The sequence below is a fragment of the Tenebrio molitor genome, unplaced genomic scaffold (genome assembly GCF_963966145.1).
Source record: "Tenebrio molitor unplaced genomic scaffold, icTenMoli1.1 SCAFFOLD_808, whole genome shotgun sequence".
Lineage (NCBI taxonomy): Eukaryota > Metazoa > Arthropoda > Insecta > Coleoptera > Tenebrionidae > Tenebrio > Tenebrio molitor.
In genome coordinates, this window is record NW_027184238.1 from 1 (window position 1) to 10,000 (window position 10,000).

Here is a 10,000-nt window from a genome sequence, read left to right on the forward strand (position 1 = left end):
CTGGTGTTGGGTAAAACCTTTATTTTTTAGGGGGTCATTACCCAAATGACCTCATGGACCAGCCGTTCCTGTTAGGTTTTATATATCAAATTGATTCGTCTGTCTTTTTCATCATGCCTTCGAAAAGCGAGCTCCTGTTTCGCCAAAGTAACTGTGACGTCAATTAAATACGATAATAAAATTCGGTTTTTCCGAACTTATTGTGAGTGAGAGCAGTGAGAGCATCTTCTTTTCGTATCCCACCTCCACCCGGCGGCAGTAGTGCAGTGCTTATCAACATAATTACCGGCGTCTCGCCTCCACATTTTGACTTTTTTGTGTTTTATGTGTTCTCTAAGTCCAAAATTTTTAAATTTTTAAAAAGAGATTGCGGTACTATTCCTGTTGCTGAAATTATAATAATATATTTATTAATTTTTGTATTATATGTCTGTGTTATATTGTGTGAATTTGGAACAGCTATATCTAAAAGATATGCTTGCTTTTGTTGTTTATTTAAAATAATAATGTCTGGTCTGTTATGCTGAATGTGAATGTCAGTTAAAACTGTGCGATCAAAATATAATTTGTAATTGTCATTTTCTAAACAACTTTCTGGTTTATAAATGTAATGTGGTTGTGTATCCTTTAATAAATTGAATTTAACTGCTAAATTCATGTGTATAATTTTTGCGAATATATCATGACGTTTTTTATATTCGCTGTGAGCCAAAACGGTGCAAGATCTTGTATTGCAAATATAAAACCCTCAGCTCTTTAAAATATCTCCCATGTAAAGACTTTTGTTTTATATTTGCTATAGTGTCATATCACGAGCTCTATTGAGAAAATAATTTTTTAGTGAAGCAATTTGATTGTGTTGTAGAATTTCTAGATTTGAAAAACCCCTACCACCATTTTCGCGTGGTAAATTAAATCTTTCAACAGCAGATTTGGGGTGATGTTTACAAAATTTTGTAAAGAGAACTCTAGTTTGAATATTTATATTCTTTAAATTAGTTTTGGACCATTTTATAACACCAAAAGAATAGATTTAATTTGATTTGATTGATTAATACCTAAATATTTATAAAATTCTCCTTTATTTAAATTTTTAATGATTTCTCCTTCTTTAGTTATATATTCTAAATTTTCGTAATGACCACGACATATTGATTGATTTTCAGTTATTGTTAAGTTTTATGTCATCCATATAAAGAAGGTGATTTAATTTAATATTAATTTTATAAATTTTAAGAATTTTAATTAACCATGAATGTGGTACTGAATCATAGGCTTTTTTGTAGTCTATGAATTGTTGTTGCATTATTTTCCAAACGTTTGAGACTTAAAATATTCGTCAAATGTTCTTCTTTTTTTAAATCAGAATACCCCTGACAAATCCGAACATTTTGTTTTGCGGTAGATAAAAGTAAACATGGGCCAAGACAGAATATTAATATTCGGTGTGGAATTTTCCTGCGTTCTTGTTCATTTCTATCGAAGTGCTCACGAAAAGTTGTGAATATCAACACTTTGTAATTGTCGTAGTGAAAAATAAAAAAGATAGCTATGGGGCACAACTTATTTCGCACTTCATTAGAAAAGTAACAGTATTAAAATAAAAAAAATATTTTTCTAAATTTCGAACGTTAGGTCTATCCTGACCAGCCGCCAATTAGTGGTATTATTTTATTTTTTGCTGTTTTCCACAATAGTTATTTTTATATTAAATCATTGATTCAAAAAATTGAAATTAAAAATTCAAATTTTTGAAGGAACTCTGAAGTTTCAATGCAGTGACCATGTTGCTAGGTAACTAATAAAAAACAGTGCGTGAAATGAAAAACAGAAATAGTCGTATGCGTTTTGTATGGTTTCTATGGTTTCGATCTTACTAACAATGCAATGAAAATGACCCACTTCAGGCACAGATAACTATGCGTGAATTTCAATTTTTTGAATCAATTATATAAAAACAAAATTGATTTGGCGGCCGCTACACAAAAGTGGTGGGAGGCGAGAACCTGTTTCCGCCGGTCAATTTTAAAATTAATAAATTTTCCCTGGATACGTATTCGACTTATCCGGTACGAGTTATTTTTAAATTAACTTAATGGCCCGTTGCTCTTGTTCTTTTTACATTGAATATGCGATGTTTTGGCATCGTTAGCAATAGTACAATACTCACGCATTTTTAATCTAAAATTAACAAAACTTGAATGGATCGGGATTATCACACTTCTGAATTGAAGTTTTCATTCGTTTAAAATATAATTGATAGTAATACGTAATGCGGATTGCCTAAACGTTGCTTCCATCACGTCAACATCACACATTCACGTTCGCCCGTAGAAATGGCGTGATGCACACGAAATCGATCCAAAAAGGCTCATAATATTTGTGTCACGCGAATCTACGTCGAAAACTAGAAAAAAAAAAAATTCAATTCGAATTTCAATAATCGAAACGATGCGTCGTCGATACTAAACGTAGGTAGTAACTAAAGTGTGATCGGGTGCGATAAAAGTGTCCGTCAATAATCATCATCCGACAATCATTTAATAGACGAACGCTAATTTTTGGCACTCACTCGGACGACAGAACCAGTCCAGACGGAAACCGGGGCGCGGGGTGGGTGGGTGGTTGTATGTCCGTGAATCTGTCCGGCGCGCGTCAACATTTCAGTTATCGTCGCGAGAGTTAAAACGAAAGGTGGTTAGTGTGAAAGTGACGTTTTTTCGTGGAGACACGTTACGAAGGGTGAGTACCTAATATAATATAAAACCAACCGAAAACCCACAATAGTGCCCCGGTTTATTATCGTGAATAGGTGTTTGGTAAATATTTTCTGTATTCCAACTAGCAAGTCTTTTATCAAAAAACTCCGGCAACATGGCTATTGTGGTATTGTTGATACCACCTAACTGAAGAACTTAGTTAATAACTAAGTCGACGATTTTATCGGGAAATTGAACGGAGAAACAAAAATAGCTCTTAGCGACAGTTGCCTGAAGTCGCAAATAACGGCGATTGACGAAATCACGTTTTTTTTATTTTAATTCCAATGAACAATACACAGGGTCACAATTATCTGTTATGTATTCTATAATGTTTTGCAAAGTAAATAATGTGAGTTGTCATGCGTAATATTAATTAGCTAAGTAATTTTTGCAAGTATTTTATGTCAGATATGCAATGTATAATAACGTAATGTTGCAAAGTATTTTAATTTTTATGCTAGGTAGAGATAATAACTCGACAATAACTCTTCTCTAATGAAAAAAAAAATAGAAAATGATTTAGGAACATAAAAAATCTCATTAAAACAGGAACAATTGAAATTAAAATAAACATAACATTCTGTACTAAAGTACAGTTTTGTTCACTCCTTTTTTCAAAGTCTTCTGTCCTCTCATTTGCACATACTGCTATTCCAAAACAGTGAAATTGTCTGTTTCAGGGAATCCTTAACGTTCCTTGCTAATGTCAACAACGTTTTCGATGAAACAAAGAGTCGGAAAAATGTCGGCTCATTGTATTCAATAACATACGCGACTACAAAACCATCTGTATCATTTGTAGGAATCGCGGTTTTTTCGATGAGAATTCGTTCTAATTTTTTCTTTCTTAAAAAAGCTAAGTAATTTTAATTTCACTAAAGATGAACATTTAGGCTATATGCTGGGTAATGCAAATCCATCAACCATCAACTAGGTTGTTCAGCAGATGTACGATTGTTTATTTGATTTCTTCTTCCGAAGAGTTGTATTCTGGCAAAATAGAAATTTATTCATAACATAACCTCAATCAACTAAATTATTTCGAATACAATAACCACATAACTACAAGTTGGATAGGCATGGGTGCAAAATACCGATAATGCATGAAACCTAATAATAATAATAATGACATAATAAAAGTTAATTAAAAATCGCTGTTTCACGTCTTTTTCTTTTTTGTTCGAGAGTTTTTGTGGTTCTGAAAAGAACCGTTTATAAATGTGTCGAAAACGAAAAACATCTATTTCGAACTGGTGTACTTGGTGACGGCTTTGGTACCTTCGGAGACGGCGTGCTTGGCCAACTCACCGGGCAACAACAGACGCACGGCAGTTTGAATTTCTCTGCTGGTGATCGTCGAACGTTTGTTGTAGTGTGCCAGACGGGAAGCTTCAGCGGCGATACGTTCGAAGATGTCGTTCACGAAACTGTTCATTATGCTCATAGCCTTACTAGAGATACCGGTGTCGGGATGGACTTGTTTCAACACCTTGTAGATGTAGATGGCATAGCTCTCCTTCCTCCTGCGCTTCTTTTTTTTGTCGCTCTTGGAAATGTTCTTCTGAGCTTTCCCGGCCTTCTTGGCTGCCTTACCACTTGTCTTCGGCGGCATTTTTCAATTCAATTCGATTCAACAAACTCGCGAACTGCTCTGACTCGTGTGCGTGCGTTAACTTTGCACCACCACCTTTCTGATAGGTAGTGTGTTCACCAGAACCCCACCTGAAAACGGGCTCCCACCAATCGTCACGTCCTATTCTCCTATCACGGAGGCTATAAATTCGAAGCACAGCTACCAGCTTTTACAATCGACGAGTCCCGTCCGTCAGTTTTATTACTTCTCGTGGTGTCTAACGAACGAACTTAAAATGTCAGGTCGCGGTAAAGGAGGTAAAGTGAAGGGAAAAGCGAAATCCCGTTCGAGCCGTGCCGGTCTCCAGTTTCCGGTGGGTAGGATACATCGTCTTCTCAGAAAAGGAAATTACGCGGAACGCGTCGGTGCAGGAGCTCCCGTCTATTTGGCCGCCGTCATGGAGTACTTAGCCGCCGAAGTTCTAGAATTGGCAGGAAACGCTGCCCGTGACAACAAGAAGACACGTATTATACCGCGTCATCTGCAGCTGGCCATCAGAAACGACGAGGAATTGAACAAACTCCTGTCCGGAGTTACGATCGCCCAAGGCGGTGTCTTACCCAACATTCAGGCCGTACTTTTACCCAAAAAAACCGAGAAGAAACCTTAAACGAACGATCGATCCATCTCCGTGGCGAAAACTCAAAATATCGGCCCTTCTCAGGGCCACTATAGCTTTTTTTTTTCGTAAAATGACCGATGCATCTTTTCTTTTTGTATTATTATCATTTACGACTGCAATGCCAAAAGGAAAGCAAGGGGTGTTTACGATCTTGGTACATTTATCAGGTAGTCAGTTAGTAATAATTGTCCGTTGTTTCTCGAAAGAACATCATGTTTCTTTTTTTTCCTCTTATTTTTATTTTGTGGTTCTGAAAAGAACCGATTTTGTATTTCGTATTTTATTCTGGTTTTCTCGAACGGTGAAGAGCGCCAGGAAATTAACCTCCGAAACCGTAGAGGGTGCGTCCTTGACGTTTCAAAGCGTAGACGACGTCCATCGCTGTCACGGTTTTACGTTTGGCGTGTTCCGTGTAGGTGACGGCATCTCGGATGACATTTTCCAAGAACACTTTCAGGACTCCGCGAGTTTCTTCGTAGATCAAACCGGAAATACGTTTCACGCCGCCACGACGAGCCAATCTTCTGATAGCGGGTTTCGTGATGCCCTGGATGTTGTCACGCAGGACTTTGCGATGACGCTTCGCTCCTCCTTTTCCCAATCCTTTGCCTCCTTTACCGCGACCGGTCATCTTTTCAGATTATTTCAACTGACACAAAATACCTGCACACCTCGTCCCTAGGAAGTCAACTACCGCAAAATTTCAACTAACGGAGCCTTATATAGATTCAACGGTTCACCATCGACCAATCGACGAAGTCAGCCGTTGACTTTGTTCACGTATAAAAGTACAATTTAATATGGCGGAATTTTTAGTACCCGTTTACCTTTCGACGCGTGCACGTCTAACGATCGTCAGAGTCGATTTTAATAATTGTCAGTTTTGTTTTTCATTCGTTTCATTCGAAATGGCCAGGACCAAGCAGACCGCACGCAAGTCCACCGGAGGAAAAGCCCCCAGGAAACAACTGGCTACCAAAGCGGCCAGGAAAAGCGCTCCCGCCACTGGCGGCGTCAAGAAGCCCCACCGTTACAGACCTGGTACCGTGGCTCTGCGTGAGATCCGTCGTTACCAGAAAAGTACCGAGTTGCTCATCCGCAAGCTTCCCTTTCAACGTTTGGTGAGGGAGATCGCTCAGGATTTCAAAACCGATTTGCGCTTCCAAAGCTCCGCCGTGATGGCCCTCCAGGAAGCGAGCGAAGCTTACTTGGTCGGTCTGTTCGAGGACACGAATTTGTGCGCCATCCACGCCAAACGTGTAACCATCATGCCAAAGGACATCCAACTTGCCAGACGTATTCGGGGTGAACGCGCTTAAATTTTTCCACATCGTGTTTCGGAAGAACAACACGAAACACGAATTTTATAACAAAAAAATCGGTTCTTTTCAGAACCTCAAACTTTACAGGCAAAAAAAAAAATATATCGCCCTTCAACCGGAAATGAATAAAATAAAAATGTCAATAATCGGTCGGTCCTCTCGATTCGGGTTGGGTTGCGGTCGTTCGTAAAATTTTATTGCATCCTGTCATCACCTACCTGCCAGCTGATGCTATCTATTTTATTTGGTTTCGCCGTAAGGATAGTTTTATTTCTTTTTTTCGTCGTAGATTATCGTGTGGCCCTGAAAAGGGCCATTTGTGCGTGCCCCGTTGCCGGTAGTACGATGATGACGTCGGAACGAGGCACAGCCGAACGAACATGAGTCGAGTATCCATCCACGTTTCTCACTTTTTCCTCTTCGGCGAAGCGGCCTTTTTCACCTTGACAGGAATGGCTTTGGCTGTCTTGGGTTTGGGTGCTTTGGGTTTTTTAGTCGGACCAGCCTTGTTAGATTTCTTCGCTTTGGAAGGCGATCGGGGTTTCGGGGCGGCTCTAGTTTTCTTTTCTGCCGAGGAGGCGGCCGATTTCTTGGCTTTCGCTGCGGCGGCGGAGGCAGCGACGGCGCTCTTCTTTTCGGCAGCAGTCTTCTTCGCTTTGGGGGAGGCTTGTTTTTTGGCTGTCTTCGAGGAAGCCTTGTCGGAAGTCGTCGCGACGGCGGTACGTTTGGCGGATGATTTTTTCGTCTTGGATGCGGCGGACGAAGCGGGTTTCCTCTTGTCGGAGGCGGAGGCGACTTTGGCACCACCGGAGGTGGACGAGGCGAGCTTGAACGAACCCGACGCGCCCTTACCTTTCGTCTGAACCAGAGATCCCGACGCCACGGCGCCTTTCAGATATTTCTTGATGAAAGGGGCGACCTTTTCGGCGTCGACTTTGTAATTTGCGGCGACGAACTTCTTGATGGCCTGAAGAGACGATCCTCCGCGTTCCTTGAGTCCCTTGATGGCGTTGTTTACCATCTCGGATGTCGGAGGATGGGACGGTTTCGCCCTGGGATTTTTCGCTTTTTTCTCTTTCTTCGCGTGGGATTGAGGGGTGGCAGCGGAACCGGTGGTGACCGATGATGCTGTTTGATTTTCGACGTCGGCCATCTTTCACGTTAAAACGTTAAAAGTTAATAATAATTATTGAAAAAACACTTGCTCACACACGTACACTTCGAGCACCTCGTGAACGAGAATTGAACAAAAAAATTTTCTAAGTCTTTATAAAATAGTCGCCACTGCGGACGGAAGACTGAACGCGCACCGCGTCCGCCGTCGAAGAAATTGCAGGCCTCGGAATCGTTGCCCGCGTGATGGCATCGTCCTCTTTCCTCGATCACCATCGCCACCGTGTGATCAAGCTGGCCGAACTCGGTTTCCGAAGTTTCCCTGGAGATAGCGAAGTTCGTCTCGGAACGTCGGTGGGTTTCGAATCAGGTACACGCCCCTCCAACCACCAGCCCTAAATCCGGGTCGTCACGGTTTCGATTCGGGACCGACGGTTTACGTCGGCGGTGCGGGGTAGACGCGTCGATTCCGGGAATCCATATTTCGTTCGCCGAAATATTGGTCCATCTCTTCCCGGAATACCGCGCCACCTTCTCGATTTTACGACATCTTCGCGTCGCCAAACGCTTCCGAAACGGTCGAAGCACAGAAAGGACCTGGTGTTCGAACCGAGGCAATTCCGACAACAGGATGCCGCGAACCGCCTCTCCGACGTTCAGGTCGATCGTTTTCGGCGGAAGTTGAAACGGGACGAGTCGACGACGGGTCCCGTTGCCGTCCGGACCCTTCGGGACGGCCGAAAGTCCGTCGAGAGGATCATCCGAAAGGAGACGGTCTTCATCGTCCGACCGATGCCGCACCTACGAGTTTTCCGATATTTTCTTCGACGGATCTTCAGGTTTTCTTCCTTTCTTCCGTCTTTCTCTCTTCGTAATTTCGTGTCCGACCTGCGTCGTCCGAAGTCGGGGTGAAGATCGAAGAAAAAACGCCAAAAATAACAACTCGTCAGCCACGCACACCGCGTTCGAATGTCTAACGGTCCAACTTGGATTTTCGAAGATCGCCGAATCCGAGGGACGATAAATAATAATAATAATAATAATAATGGTAATAAATAATAATGTTAATAATAATAATAATGATATGATGATTATAACGATAATTATTATAGATAGGTAAATAGAAACACAGGTCTCCTCTCGAAAATCGGAACTTCCTGATATTACTTACATATTTCGGTCGATCCAAATGTGGGAATCTCGTCGTCGTCGGAGCAAGCAGCGCAGTAGGTGGGGTGAAATTCTGGATTTTCCACCGCCGCCGGCGGTCGAAAAATGTGCGACGCGGGAGATCGCCAGTCCGTCTAGTAGTCTCTCTTGTCGTTAGAGCGTGACGTGGTGGTTGTTGTGGGATTTCCCGTTAGTTCGGTCCGACGTCGGTCGTCAGAGGGTAAGTGCATACGGAAACGAAACGCATCGCGTTTTGATGTTCATATTCGTGCATCGGAATGTTAAAAGCAATATATTTTACACCAACGATCACACCTAAACACCACGGCAACGGCCATACCACGTTGAAAAGCACCGGTTCTCGTCCGATCACCGAAGTTAAGCAACGTCGGGCGCGGTCAGTACTTGGATGGGTGACCGCTTGGGAACACCGCGTGCCGTTGCCCCCCAACACTTTTTGTTTTTTTTTGAAATCCATAGCAACCACCGAACCGATTTGTTTTTCGTGCAGGTATTCGGAAACATGCACAGACCCGTATAATGTAGATTCATAGCTTTAAGTACTAGATAATTAAGAAAACAATTTTTTTTGTCGATTAATTGTAAACAATTGCAGAATAAAAACTCGTCAAACGGTAAAGGTTGTCGTTCGATCACCGAAGGTAAGCCACGCGGGCAGCGGTCAGCACTTGGACGGGTGACCGGTTCATTATATTCCTTCCGTGAGTTTAACAAAGATAACATATGCAAATGTCGTAAGTGCGACGAGGAAGACGGCGATCTTTTAATGTAAAAAAAATATATATTAGGTTACGCGTACATGCCACTTTGACTGCTGCTTTATTTTTTTGGTTTTTAAATAATTAGAGATCTGAATTCAACATATCAGTTCTATGTTATAATGGACAGACAATGTTGTATTCTTGGCCCCTAACACGTTAAGACCAACATAAAAACTAGAATAACTTACCATTCGTTAAACGTTAAACAATTTCGAACCACGTTTTTTTGAGCTCGAACAAACTCATAACACAACACTCATTTATTAGTCACTGGACCATTGTAAAACGAGAAGAGAGAAAAACCATGCGAAACTATTTTTAAAACGAAGAGAATAAAGGTTTTAAATGGTAGGGCTGTATGACAGACTTGTCAATTATCGTGGGGGGTACGGCTGAGATTTATGACGAAATCGAGCGGCGCCGGCGGTCGGTCACTTTCACGAAAGAGGTCTAAACACGGGTCGTTTACGATACCCTCTGGTTACTAGAAAAGTTCTAGACAGATGTTTGTCGGCTTTTCGAGGTATTTATTTGTGAGTCCAAAGACTCAATGGAGTAATATCGGACTGAAATTCCAAGATTTTGCTGTGTAATCC

At 41.6% G+C, this 10,000-nt stretch overlaps 1 non-coding gene across 1 annotated transcript; it reads left to right on the forward strand.

Moving 5' to 3' along the window:
- Positions 1-8,948: 8,948 nt before the first annotated feature.
- On the forward strand, positions 8,949-9,068 carry LOC138141028 (5S ribosomal RNA). Its single transcript, XR_011162929.1, has one exon. It is a non-coding gene; the product is annotated as a 5S ribosomal RNA (ribosomal RNA).
- Positions 9,069-10,000: the final 932 nt, after the last annotated feature.